Genomic DNA, 13,497 nt, shown 5'->3' with positions numbered 1-13,497 from the left:
GTGTGTGTGTGTGTATGAGAGAGAGAGAGAGAGAGAGAGCGTGCACAGGAAAATTTATTGATCTTAACATTTTTCCATTCCTTTGGCAGAAAGGGACAATGGAAAGATGCAAACAAGGAGGCAGCAGGAGAAAAGCAATTGGTTCCTTGTAAAGGACTAAGTTTTCTCCAGGCATCATTTTGCTGGCTTTCAATTAGCACTGAAGCGCAAAACAGTGCAGAGACACCTGGGGTTCTTGAAGGTCCCAATTAGTCTTTTCAGAAGTACAATGTTGGGGAGGGGGAAGGAAACTTGACCTTTTGGGGCCAGTCAGAGAAAACCCTTCTTTTCATTGCCTTTCGTTAAAATGGTGAATGAGGTGGTGACTCTCCTCAGGTCAAGAAAGCCCTACCTGTTTTGTTGTTCCTCTGAGCAGGTGTTGCGTGAGAACAAGCAGGTGTTGGTAGGCTCCTGACCTCGAGGCTGGGCTCTTGACCCGCTCTTTTCCATGCAACTCACCTTTCCTTGAAAAGGAGTGGGCTTGGGTAGGTGGAAGACTTGCACGGCAATTATCCTCAACATGTAAAAATTGTGTCCTTTATGGACCGCTATTCAGTCTAGCTCTGGCAAGAGGAGTGTGATCCGTTTTGCAGACAGATGGCTGCTCATCTCAGGCTGAGCTGAAACAACTTGCAGTATTTCTCAAATATTTCCGCACTGTGGAAAAAATGCCTCTCTTTTCAGAGCTGTTTCCCTAGCAAAAGGTTTGCTTAGTCAATTACACTGCCCTTACTTTCTTGCAGTGACAACATCTTGTAAGCAGATCTGATTGGCTATGTGGCACCATGATGCTTCACCATTCACTGTAGCCCTGACGCACTTTGAAACAGGGCAGATGTGGAACTCTGGAAGAGATCTCCTCTGTGAGGCAGTAAGTGTGGTGGGTGAGTGGGGATTTCAAAGCACATTGGCTTTCAGGTGCGCTCTTGTGCATGCTGTACCTGTATTCAGCCATTGTTGAATGCCTGATAATGGTTTGTGTGATCGCTGATTGGTGAGATTGGGAATATAACTGATTTGGGAAGGAAGCAGTGACTGCTGGGAAAAACATGGAAGAGGAAGAATCTAAGGACCTGACAGGATCAATCCAAATGCTTGGGAAAGAGGGGAAAGATATGTAAGGAGTGAAAGGAGGGGAGGACTAAGGGCGCAATCCAAATGTGCCCTTGGGCCGACACAAGTCCCTTGTGCTGGCCCAGGAGGGTCGCAAATGTGCTGTAAGGCACTTTTGCACCTCCTCGAGAGGAAGCCAGGTCGGCGCTCTGAGAAGCAACGATCTACGGAGGCTAGCATAAGCCTCCATGCCGGTTTCCTCTTGGACACTTGCGGGCTGATGCAAGAAGAAAAGGTAGGTGTGGGGAGGTAGGGAGGAGGCGGGAGGGAGGCGTTCCTGGGTGGGGGGTGGGGCTGAGATCCGGCAGTTATGCTGGATCCCAACCCCTGGTCCCAGGGAGAACGGAGCAGCTTCAAGCCTCTCCGTGGACTTGTGCCACCTCAAGAGGTGGCGCAAGTCCGAGGAGACCCATAGGGGACAGCAGCCTTTACCTGGAGGTAAGGGGAAATGTTTCCCCTTGCTGCTGGCTGAGCTGCTTATGGCCACTATCCTGCACTGGATACAGCGCAAGCCTCCTGGCTTGCTTGTTCCAGTGCAGGATAGGATTTCGCCCCAAGTTCTTTATAGTACTTCTATAAGCACTGCAGGATGTGCTTCCCATCTCCACCTTTATTGCAAAATTTGTAGTCCAAGGAAAAGGCTAGTTTCTCTCTGAAAATTCAAATAGTAGAATGTCTGGCACAGAGTTGGTCATCCTTTAACTGAGGCTCATAGGAAGACGTTTTGTGGTAGGGAATAAACTGTAGTGGAATAGTGGAAGATCTGGCCAGGAGGTAGAATGTGGTGTCTGCAGTGGCCCCTTTAACTATTAAAGCCTGGGCTTTCAGCAAAGGGTGTGCTGCACAGCTGCAGCCACTGAAGGCAATAAGGCTCTCAGGGATAAAAGCACCTGCTGAAGGGAGAGTTTGGTGTGGGTAGCAGAAGGAGGAAGGATAGACTGGAGAAATGGACTAAGGAATTGATGGGCTGAATGGACTTTGGAGACTGCTGAAACAGGTTACTGGAGACACTGGAGTTTGGTGTGTGGCTGCTATGCCTAAGACCTGCTGAGGACCAAGGGGCCTGCTGTAGTGGTGGGAGGCTGCTGGCAGGAGAGAGGACCTCTGCAGGTTGAACAGGCAAGCTACCCTGGAGGTGGGGTCCAGCAGGAGTGCAGGGCAGAACCAGGGTCATTGGTTGGGGGAAAGAAGAGGAGCTACTTTGCTTAAAGTGGGCATAATTCTCCAGGCAGAGCTTGGCCTTGGAATCTGGCAAAACATAAACATATAGTGGAAGTTCATCTTAAAGGAATGTCTGAATCAGTGCAAACAGCTATAAATATATAAATATAAATACACCAGTTTGTTTACATTATTTATTTAATTTATTGGCAACCCAACCCTATGGGTTGGGGCCACAAGCAGAATGTACATTCTGACTGCTGAAAAAGTGCCTTGTGCCTTCAGCTCTCCCACCTCTTGTTGGAATTTGTAAGCCAGTGAGAGAGGCAGGAGGGAGTGGGAATGGAACAGAGGCAAGAAGGGGGCAAAATCGGATGGGGTGAGCAGCCTGTGGGAGGGAGTGGATTCAGTGGCAATGATGTGTGCCAGATCTTATCCCCTCTGGTAGCAGCCTCCTCACCCCCTTTCTCTCCTCAGACTTGCACTAGTGAAATCATTAAGTCCTCCTCAATCAAGTCTGAGGAGACCCACTGTGGAATAGAAGGCTTACAGGGGTAAGGGGTTTTAGATCCCCTTTCCTTACTGAAGCCTCTCAATCTCCCCCCTCCCCTTACTGGATACAGCACATCTGTTTTTAGTGTGGCTGCACCAGTGGGGGTGGGTGGGATGGAAGGGTAGGATTCAACGGTAAATACATTTAATCAGAGACCAACTAGACATGAACTAAAATGCCCCCCAAATAGGTATCATGCTCCGCCTTGGCCTTTTCTCTGCAGGGGGTTCAAGATGGCATATTTTTTATTTATTGATTTATTAAAGAAGTACATTTTTGTACTTTACAAAAATGTAAAAAAACAAGAACAAAACTTTACAAAAAATGCCCTACCTTTTGCCTGTTGAAAACCCTCAGGAAAGCTACATAAAAATTCATGTAAAACCATGAAAATGATAGCACCAGTCACGGTTATGTAGCACTGGACCCCAGCATATTAAATGCAGCAGAACCACCAAACAGTAATTATAATAAAGCAGCAATTAAAACCAGATTAAATTCTATAGAATAAGATAAAGGGATCCCACATACTGTTAAAAACCCACATGTACAGGATGGATTTCATTCCACCTGGTGCTGAGAACAAAGGTAACAGAATGTGGCTTGGGAGAAAATTCCACACTTTGGCACTCCCTGATAGCCATTCTCCTGACCTCTGGAGGCAGGCGAAGGACTTCTGAAGGGGGTCTCAGTGCTGGGTGAGGTCATGTAGAAGAAGGTGCTCCAAGTAGCATAGTTGGGGGGGGCAAAATGCTAAGTGCTGCAGTTGCTGCAACGTACCGTGTAAGCAGCCCCTCCAACTCACCACCAGAGCGGGAGGGTCTGGGGAGGGCAGGGGGAGGATGGAATGGAGGTGTTCTGGGGCAGGGGGAGAGAAGGCGGTGGGCGGGCCTGTGGGCGAACTGGGGTAGAGCAGGCAGCAGATCTGACACTTAGTCCAGAACCTGATCCCATTCCCAGGCGAATGGATCTGGGCTGTTTGGATCTGTGCCATCTTTTTAGGTGGCACAGATCTGAGTAACCTATTAGGGCTGCTGCAGGATTACCCAGGGTAAGGGGAATGCATCCCCCTTGCCCCGGGCTGAGCTGCAGGTAGCCCCAACCCCGCTCTGGATACAGGGCAGGCCAGGCAGACTCTTCATTCCAGCACAGGTTGTGATTGGACTGTAAGTCACATTCTGGATTCAGACATCACGTTTTACATTGGCAATTTCAAATTCAGGTTTTCCTTTCAACATTTGATTTCTGAAATTTGAAATATTTGTGCATCTTCATTTCAGCAGCAGTGAAACCAACCTGTGACACAAAACATCAAAGCACTGTGATCACACAATCTAGGCGGGTGCGAAGGGGGAAACAAGATCTCGAGAGAAGACACGAGAAAGGCCAAGCCAACAATGGAAGCTGATGTTAGTGACTTGTTTGTTTACTTTCAGAAGAGAATTGCTATTTCTTCTCTCTTCCCCCCCCCCGCCCTTTCTTTCTCTCCCGGAAGCAAGAGGCTTTGTGTTTGGAATAATTTCCCATGGAAGCAGGTTTTCAAAGCCAGGTTACTCCAGCATAAAGAATTTGAGTTCTATTTCTGAATATATTAGCCTAATATGAAACAATTTGGAGGAGTCGAAAGGCATGCTGTGGAAACCGCTGAGTTTTCTTAAGCAACACTGCTTGGGAAATTTAAGTGCACTGTCTGTTTTCTATTAGTGTTAATAAGCTCTTAATCCCGTCAGAGATTCCAGGGGCCGTTTTCCATATATATATATATGTGTGCACGAGCGTCAAGGTAGGCCTGCTCAGACGCTTGTGAGAATGAACAATACCTAGGCCTCCTGGTGGTCGTTCTAATTGCCCTTAATCAGCTAAGCATTCCTGGGATGCAGACAGGTATTATTATCCCCATTTTACAGCTGAGTGAGCTGATGCTCTGTCAATGAAAGTGACTTGCTGAAGGTCAGGATAAAAGGGCGCCTGTTCACTAGTGCAGGCACAAGAGGGGAAGAGGAAAGTTGAGTGTTGGGAGAGTTAGGACAGACAGAAGGAAATATTTCTTTACCCAGTATCTAATTAATTTGTGGAACTCTTTGCCACAGGAAGTAGTGATGGCATCTTGCCTGGATGCCTTTAAGAGGGGATTGGACAAATTTCTAGAGGAAAAGTTCATTACGGGTTGCAAGTCATAGTAGGTATGTGCAGGCTCTTGGTTTTAGAGGCAGGCTGCCTCTGATTGTCAGATGCAGGGGAGGGCACTGGGACGCAGGTTGTGTCTATTGTCTTGTGTGCTCCCTGGGGCATTTGTGGGCCACTGTGAGATACACAAAGCTGGACTAGATGGGCCATTGCCATTTTGCCTGAACCATTCCTAAGAACATAAGAAGAGCACTGCTAGATCAGGCCAATGGCCAGCTAAGTTGGAAGTACCACATTTGGGGTCTGTTGTTGTCAACATTTGGATATAAACTGACCCTGGAGATATGCTGAAGCAGTTTCCCCAACACACCCCAAATACTGGGGTGCAGAATTCCCTGAAAATCCTGGGGGAATCAGAAGATACTGAGGATATATGCAATAGTCTAGAAGGTCATTGCTTAGAGCAGTGAGGGAGCACTCAAGTCAGGGAGCTTCCTTGATCCTCATCCTTTAGTGCTATTCAGGGATTGCACAGTTTCTATGCTTCCTCCAGCTACTCTTTGCCCCTGTTCCTTTCCCTTGCAGTTCCTCCTTTGACAAACATGTTCTGTTTCAGTCATCTTTGACTATCCAGTACATGTCCAGTACAGACTATCATGTCCAGTACATGTCCAGTACAAACTATCATGTACTGGACATGGTGATGTCATAACATTATGTGGTCAGCCAGATTAAATCATGCACTGATTTTCCAAGGACAGAGAAATTTGTTAAGACTTAAGGTGTCATCTCCACACACCCCCGTAGGGGTTTTTGAAAGGCCATAGATGTTACTCAGAATGCTGGAATGCTCTTGCGCAGCCAATCCTATCCTGCACTGGAACAGGTAGGCCGGCTGGCCTGCACTGTATCCAGTGCAGGGTTGGGGCTGGCTGTGGTGCAACCCGGGGCAAGGGGAATCACTTCCCCTTATCCCATGTCACACGGCAGCAGCCTGAATGGGGCTACTCTGATCTGTACCACCTAAAGAGGTGGCGCAGATCTGAGCAGCCCAGTGCTAGGCCAGGCCACCTGAGAGGGGGTTAGATCTGGCCTAAGTGCCTTATGTTGGAACCATCCTCCTGGGCCTGGCCCGCTTAATTTATTTTGCATATTTTGTTTTTTTGAAAAGAAAGAAAAAAAAACAAAAAGCATCCTTGAAGCTGGAGCAAGGCCTATTGGCACTGACATGTACAAACTCTTGACGCTTCTTCCTCTGTGGATGTTTCGGCCTGATTTCCTACTTCTGTTGAATGATTGCTGGGTAGGCAGTCATTTCTCTGCCACCTTCCCTGCTTAAATTTTAATTACACCGCTCGCTTTCTGCATCAGGTAGAAATGGCATGGGGAGGGAGGGAGGGAGGGAGGGTGCCAAGATGACAGCCAACCCAAACTTTTATTTTGAGTATTTTCATTCTGAAAACTGTGAGTTATTTCCTGCAGGCAGACGGATGGATGCAGCCCTACAGCACCTCGTTTCGTTGGAGAGAGAACTGTGAGCATTTGGTTTGATCAGCCGCTGGCATGGTAATGAGCCGATTGCTATTGAAATTGGCTCATGACTATTCATTTTTGCTGGCTCCCGACTTGCTTGTGACCTACTATTTTGATTTTCCAAGTGGGTGAGGGGAAAAGAAAGCTGTGGGGAGGTGGTTCCCAACCCCTGGAAATCCAGACACGACACAAGGGGGCAGGGGGATACCCTGAGAATTGCTGTCTGTGTTGAAGTTATACATATTGGCTTTAATCCTAGCCTAGTCCAATCATTTGCTTTAATAATCCTAGCCTAGGCCATATAAAGCAAGAGTTTTGCCTACCTGACTGGGAAGATATTGGTAATATTGGCGTGTATGTATCACTTCCTTGATTACTTATGGCTGGGTCAAATGTCCACCAAAGTCCCCAAAAACATCTCCAAGGTGCATTTTTTTTTCATCAGGTGGACATTTGAACTCCACCTGAAAATTAATTGAGCTTTATGTGTATTTCTGGTCAATACTCCTTTGGGGGAGTTTTGATCGGAAATACACTCCTTTGGGGGAGTTTTGAGCATCTAACTGAAATGACCCACGTGACTCAAATGAAATATGAACTTGAGCAAAAATGTGTGGACCTTTGAATAGCTACAAGGAAGGTTTTAAAAAATCCATTAGAGGCTGTTGATAGTCTTCACTGATTGTACTTTGAAGCACATGACCACAGTGGAATCTTTGGGTCCAGCAACTTAGCATGGGAAGCATGGCATAGCCAACGTGCTCTGGCCCCCCAATGCATTAGCATGCATGACAAGTGTAACACCCTCACAGAGCTCATATATGGTCCCATGTTTCCTTTCCATTCCTATTGCAAAGATGGCATTTTCCATTGTGGAACAGTGGGTGCAGATTGCCTCCTAAGCAGTTCTTTCCCATCAAGAGTGCACCCTACTAATGCCTTCCACATTCATTTTCATTAGCAGAAGTTTGGGATTACCTGTTTGCCAAGGTAACGTGTCATTCCACTCTTTGTTCTGCCTCTACCCTCTCTGCTCAGGCACAAGTATACACGTGGCGCTTCATTTCAGTCACTACTCATCAGTGCTCAGTCTTGTCACTTAGGAAGGGAGATGGGCTGAAGTCTCAAAACAATATGAGATTGTTTTCTTTTCTTTTTGAAAATGCTTGTTTGGGGTTGTCCTCTATTGTGTTTGTAAAAGCTCATCAAGAGCACTTTTAGGCTACAGGCCTTAGAAGTGAGGCACACTGGAGTCAAGAGGTGAAGCAGCTGAGGCATCTCCCACTCTTTTCCCTGTTGCTCCTTTTGTCCACCACACACCCTGCTTATTATGCTAGATCTGGAATCCTGCTCCTTGCAGCAGGTGGGAGAAAACAAAAGGCCGACTAGAAAAATGGGCACTAGTTGCCACAGCAGAGCCTATGTGTCTATTTGCATAGAGGTCAGGACTGTAGCAATGGGCATAGCCTGAGGCCCCCCTCCCTCTAGACCAGCCATTTTCAACCACTGTGCCATGGCACACTGGTGTGCCGCGAATGGTCCCTACGTGTGCCACAGGAGTTTGGTGGAGGGGCATTTATTAATAGGACCATTGGGGGATATGAGCCCTCCACCAACAGCATGGTGTGCCTTGTCAATTGTCCAAAAACTGATGGTGTGCCTTGACAATTTTAGTACCTTGTCAGTGTGCCATGGGATGAAAAAGGTTGAAAACCACTGCTGTATACACCCATGTGTACACAGGGGAACACATGTGCAGCATATTGTCTTGAACTGTGGGCTTGTGGTGTAGGAGTACTTTAAACCCCCAAACCTACCCAAGCACAAAAATGTACGTGGTGGAGTTTGAAATACAGCCCACCAGAATTCAACTGTGCTCAGTTTTGTTTATTTCAACTCCTGCCTTTCAATTCACATATGGGACTCACCCAAGATAGCTAACATTGGAAAATTAATATAATAATGAGAAATATAGATAAGAAGACAATAGTTAAAACAACGTAGCAGTCGCCAACCGAAAGCATACAGACAAGGGAGGGATTCTGGATTGCTGGGGCAAAACGGATGTCCAAATTGCATTGTTTTCAACTGGTGTCTAGAAGTCACCATGGAGGGAGGTAAGCAAATGTCCCAGGGCAGAGAGTTCCCCAGCCTGAGCACCACCATCATGAAGGCCCTTTTCAAACAAATCATTGGATGAAGGTCACTTGCTCAGAAGGAGCTCATTAAAGGAAGACTTAAAAGCTATTTAAATGATATTTGGGATTCTTCCTGCATAATATGCAGCTAGAATTTGAATGTTTCAGAGGGGGGGAAAAAAAAACATTTTCTTGGGACAACCTAGAACGCAGGACCTTTTAAACAATCTTTGGAGTCTTAATTCCCACTTTCCTTGACCTGACATGGTTGAACAGCTCTTCGGACTCACAGTCTGTACTAGACACCATCATAGACAAGACCTTTTAATGGAACCTTGTAAAACCTTTCATTAGCTTTTATTGGGTCATAATGTAATTAAAGTGACCTGACCTGACCTCTCTGAGGAGTGCCTTGGGTCAAGTGTATTTACTTCTGTCTATGTGAATTTAAGACTTTAAATGCTTGACTGTCTACTCATCCCAATAAAAACTGGCCAGAAGTGAACTGTTATCTTAGACTCACGTTGAGTTGTATCTGTGCCAGCTGGTTTCCTTTATACATTAAATTGCTGGGGCTTATTTAAAAGTTGAAGCTATAAAGCTCTTGGATTAGAGTGGAGAACTGTCCAAAACCTATACCTACCTCTCCTTGTTTGGAGGAGTTTGGACAACTGATCCAGCTGTGGCTGCAGTATTAAATCACTGCTGGAACATAAACAGTCTGACAGTTTGGCTATGTCCAGAGACGGAGGAGGCCAAGTGCTCTACTTGGAGGCAGATCCCATCAGAATCAGAGAACCTTTTCTTACTAATGCTGCCTTCCCACTTGGCTTTGACTAGGTCCTTTTTCAAAGGTAAAGCCAAAAGAATAAGTTGCAAGATACCAATGCAAAGTGAAGGCTGAGAAGGTGGGGCTCTTGAGCTTCTCAGTGCTCCTCCTGGGAGGAAGCTAAGCCCACATAATAAGTCACTTCCTTAGCATTTAGGTTCTGTATGCAGTTCAAGGCACTGGTCTTCCTTGGCCCCAGAGTTTGGTCTGATAGCACAGGAGGCAGTAACCTTGCTGATGCTAAGCAAACCTGGTTCTGCTGAATGCCTAAATGAGAGACATCCTGGGAAGGCTGGTGGTGAGAGACTGGCTGGCCAGGTAAAGAGAAGGAGGACTTGACTGTTCCTCCTTTTGGCTTCTGTCCCAATGAGCATCTCAATACTAATTGATCTAGTTATCCACTGGATCTTCAGGTACTGCTTATGTACCTTTAGCTTCTTTGAATTGTTGCTGTGAACAGAATACTTGAAGATGATCCACTACATACTCAGCCACCATCTCTATGGCTTTCACTTCTGGAGAACCTCTGCCAGAGCCAGTTCATGTCAGCTAGACCAAACTTAGAGCCTGATCCTGTGGTCCGCGCTGTGCCTCCGCGGCGCAGACCACAGTTGCAAACGTGCCATAAGGCAAGTTTGTGGGGCTTTCAACCAGGCTCCTGCCGGAGCTGGTTCAGCTCCAGCCAGCACTGGGCCAGTGCACGGCAGGCCCCTGGGTTCTGCGGCTTGGCGGTCTCTGTGGCCGCTGGGCTGCGGAACGGGAGATGGGGCATGTCCGGGGGCATGGGGGGAGGTGTTCCGGGAAGGGGGGAGGCATGTTGGGGCAGGGGAGAGGCGGGTCTGCGGGGTTGAGCTCTGCAGGATCCAAGGGGCTCAGGCAGGGCTGCTCGCCCTACATGAGTGCCTTCACTTTAGTGGCGACCAAACAGTCGCCACTAAAGTGAGTAGCCCCATTATGGGGCTGCTTCCCTTACACGGGGGAAGGGGATGAACGTCCCCTTCTCCCGAGGAGCCTCCCGTGGTAGCGTGGGAGGCACTGGATCTGGTGGGAGCCCTCCGTGGAGCCGCCAGGTCCCGCAGCTCCGGGCAGCTCAGGATTGGGCTGTCCCTCCAGACCAAACTCACTTACAGATCAAAACTTTCTCCAGACAAGATGGAAGTACTGTTGGCAGGTGAACCTTCCAAGGTGGGATTAAGCAGATCTTCTGTTCTGAAGGGGTGGGGGGTTTGCACTCCCTCTCAAGGATCAGGTTCACAGCTTGAGAGTACTTCTTGGTCCAGTGCTTCTTTTTTGAGGTCCTGATGGCAGTGGGATCAAAGAGTGCCTTTTACTCTTCTTGGCTGGTGTGGTGTATACTGTTTTTATATTTTGGAAGCAGCTTTGGGTGTCGACTCAGGAGAAAACTGGGGTATAATTTAAATGAAAAGAAAAATAATACTTGACTGTTTTCAGACTCAGCTCATGCTGCTGGTCACAATTTTTCAACAAAAGCCTTAGTGGACTGGAACCAAGGTATCTTAAGGAATACATTTTCTCATATATTCCACCCTGCTCTGGGTGCCTCCTCTGAATATCCTCTGAATGGGATTAAGAGGCAATCCACCAGAACTGGGTCTTGTTTGTTGGTGGCCCCAGTAAGGAGGAATATCCTTCTTTAGAGGTTCCACCATGCTCCTGCTGTGCACTCCTTGAGATGTCAGGCCAAGATTCGGCTTTTCCAGAAACTAACAGCCCAATCCTATTGGGCTGCCTGCTAACAGAATGCACATTCTGCTATGCTGGCTGCTGTCAGGTGTGCTCCTGCAGCTCACTGAGTCACACGCTGTCCAAGTTCTGGCAGGAAAGATGGAGACTTTCCATGTGCATTGCTGGACAACTGACCACCCGCTGGAGCAGGTCACAGCCCACTCCTGTCTTTCTCTAGCAGCAGAGCTATGGCAGCACAATAATAATAATAATAATAATAATAATAATAATACAGGTATTTACATACCGCCTTTCTTGGTCTTTATTCAAGACTTTATTCAAGGCAGTTTACTTAGGCAGGCTAATATAAATCCCTGGAGGGATTTTTACAATTGAAAGAAGGCTCTATCTTTCAAGAGCCACAACAAATTCAGATGTTTTGTTCTGATCTGGCCTCCTTCCTGGCCTCCATCCTCCCACGCTCAGAGCAGATGGAAATAGCTCGGCTCAGCTTGTCAGCTGCTTCAAGGTCACATGGTGCCGGTGGCCTCGAACTGGCGACCTTGTGGATGTTATCTTCAGGCAAATGGAGGCTCTACCCTCTAGACTAGACCTCCTGCCCACTGTACCTACAGGTGACCACTGTATCCTATGGTGCCAGGGAAGTAGCGCCAGGTCTCCTCAGGGTAATGGGTCTCCTCTGATCTGCATCTTCTGTTGAGTGGGTACAGAACCAAGGAGACCTATGTCTAGTTTGCTAGCTCAGGAGGGGGGGGGGTTAGGATATGGTGACAGAGCCTGCCGCCTTCTCCACCTCTTCTGGGCCTACTTCTCTGCCTGCCCTCCCCTGCCCAGTTCTTCCCCCTTCCTGCCCTCCCTCACCTCGAAAAGTCCTGGTGCTACCAGCCAGCCATACTCACAACCAGGAACTCTTGGCATTCGTCATTGGGTGCTGAGGCCCAGCATTGACTGGTGCTGAGCTCAGTGTTGGCAGCGCATTGTTACAGTGCTTTTACAACATTTTTTGCGACTCCTTACAGCACTTTTGTGACAGCTGGTTTGGTGGCACTGCAGCCCATAGGATTGGGCCATTAGCCAGTAGGAGAGTTGGGAAGGGGTAGGGTGGGTGGAACAGGGACAGGGAGGGGTGAAACCGAGTGCGGAGGGGAGAAATGGGGACAGGGAAGCACTGGCGTCGCTAGGGGGGTGCGGGCCGCACCAGGTGATGCGCTGGGGGGGTGACACACCCTGGGGGGAGGGCGTGCTAACATTGCAGGGTTAGGATCTCCCGTGTCATGTCATACACCGTTGGATGTGGAATGGCCAGTGGAGTGCAGTGCAGAAAGCAGTGCACTCCTTTCCTTCAAACGTTACGGCCAAGAAACTGGAAGGCAAAAATGCATGGAGCCCTATGGAAAATGAAAGTGAGCCGTATCGTACGTTTACTTGCGAGTAGGCATACTTGCCATAGTCCTTCAGAAAGGGCAGGCTGAAAGGAATCTAACGACACCACAATGGTTCCGATCCAATGAATTCAGCCCCCTAAAAACACCCAAGAATCTCCCCCCTCCCAGCTGCGAGTCTGAGCCAGAGAGGAAGCCATGTGGCCATGTTTACTCGCGAGTAGGCGGACTTGCCTTAGTCGAGACAGGCTGAGAGGCAGGCTGAAATGCTCCAAGGATGTCAGAATGATCCTCATTCAATGAGTGCAGCCACCAAAAACACCGGAGAAGGAGGTCCCCCATCCCAGCTGCCTCTTTCCCAGTCTATGGAGCCCTATGGAAAGCCAAGCAGCCTCACAGTCACATTTACTCATGAATAGGCAGACGTGCCTTGGCTGGTGATCAGGCCAGGCAAAGGGGAATGTGAGGACACTGGAATGGTCCCGATCCATGGAGCTGGAGAGCAACAAATGCTCCAGAAGGCAGCCTTCCCCCCCCCCCCCCACTAAAAAGGACAAAAGAGTGGCTTGAACTGGTGAGGGGAAGTTTTCTATTTTGCACTTGCAAAGCCAGGTGGGTCTTTATCTTGATATGCTTGAAACAGAAAAACTTTAAACTGGGCACTGGGAGGGCTGGAAATCTCACTGATTCTTTTTGGGGGGTTGTTATTGCAGGCAGACTACAGAGTGAGCTCCATTGTCCACTATGGGACTTACTTCAGAGTAGTCACGCATAGGCTTGGGCTCACAGGCTGCAATCCTAATCACACTTTCCTGAGAGTAAGCCCCATTGACCACTGTGGGACTTACTTCAGAATAGATTCACTTGGTGGAAAAGGACTGGCTCCCCCTTATTTAATTATTTATTTTGTTTTAA

The sequence above is a fragment of the Tiliqua scincoides genome, chromosome 1 (assembly GCF_035046505.1).
Source record: "Tiliqua scincoides isolate rTilSci1 chromosome 1, rTilSci1.hap2, whole genome shotgun sequence".
Lineage (NCBI taxonomy): Eukaryota > Metazoa > Chordata > Lepidosauria > Squamata > Scincidae > Tiliqua > Tiliqua scincoides.
Note: the sequence above shows the minus strand (reverse complement) of the source record.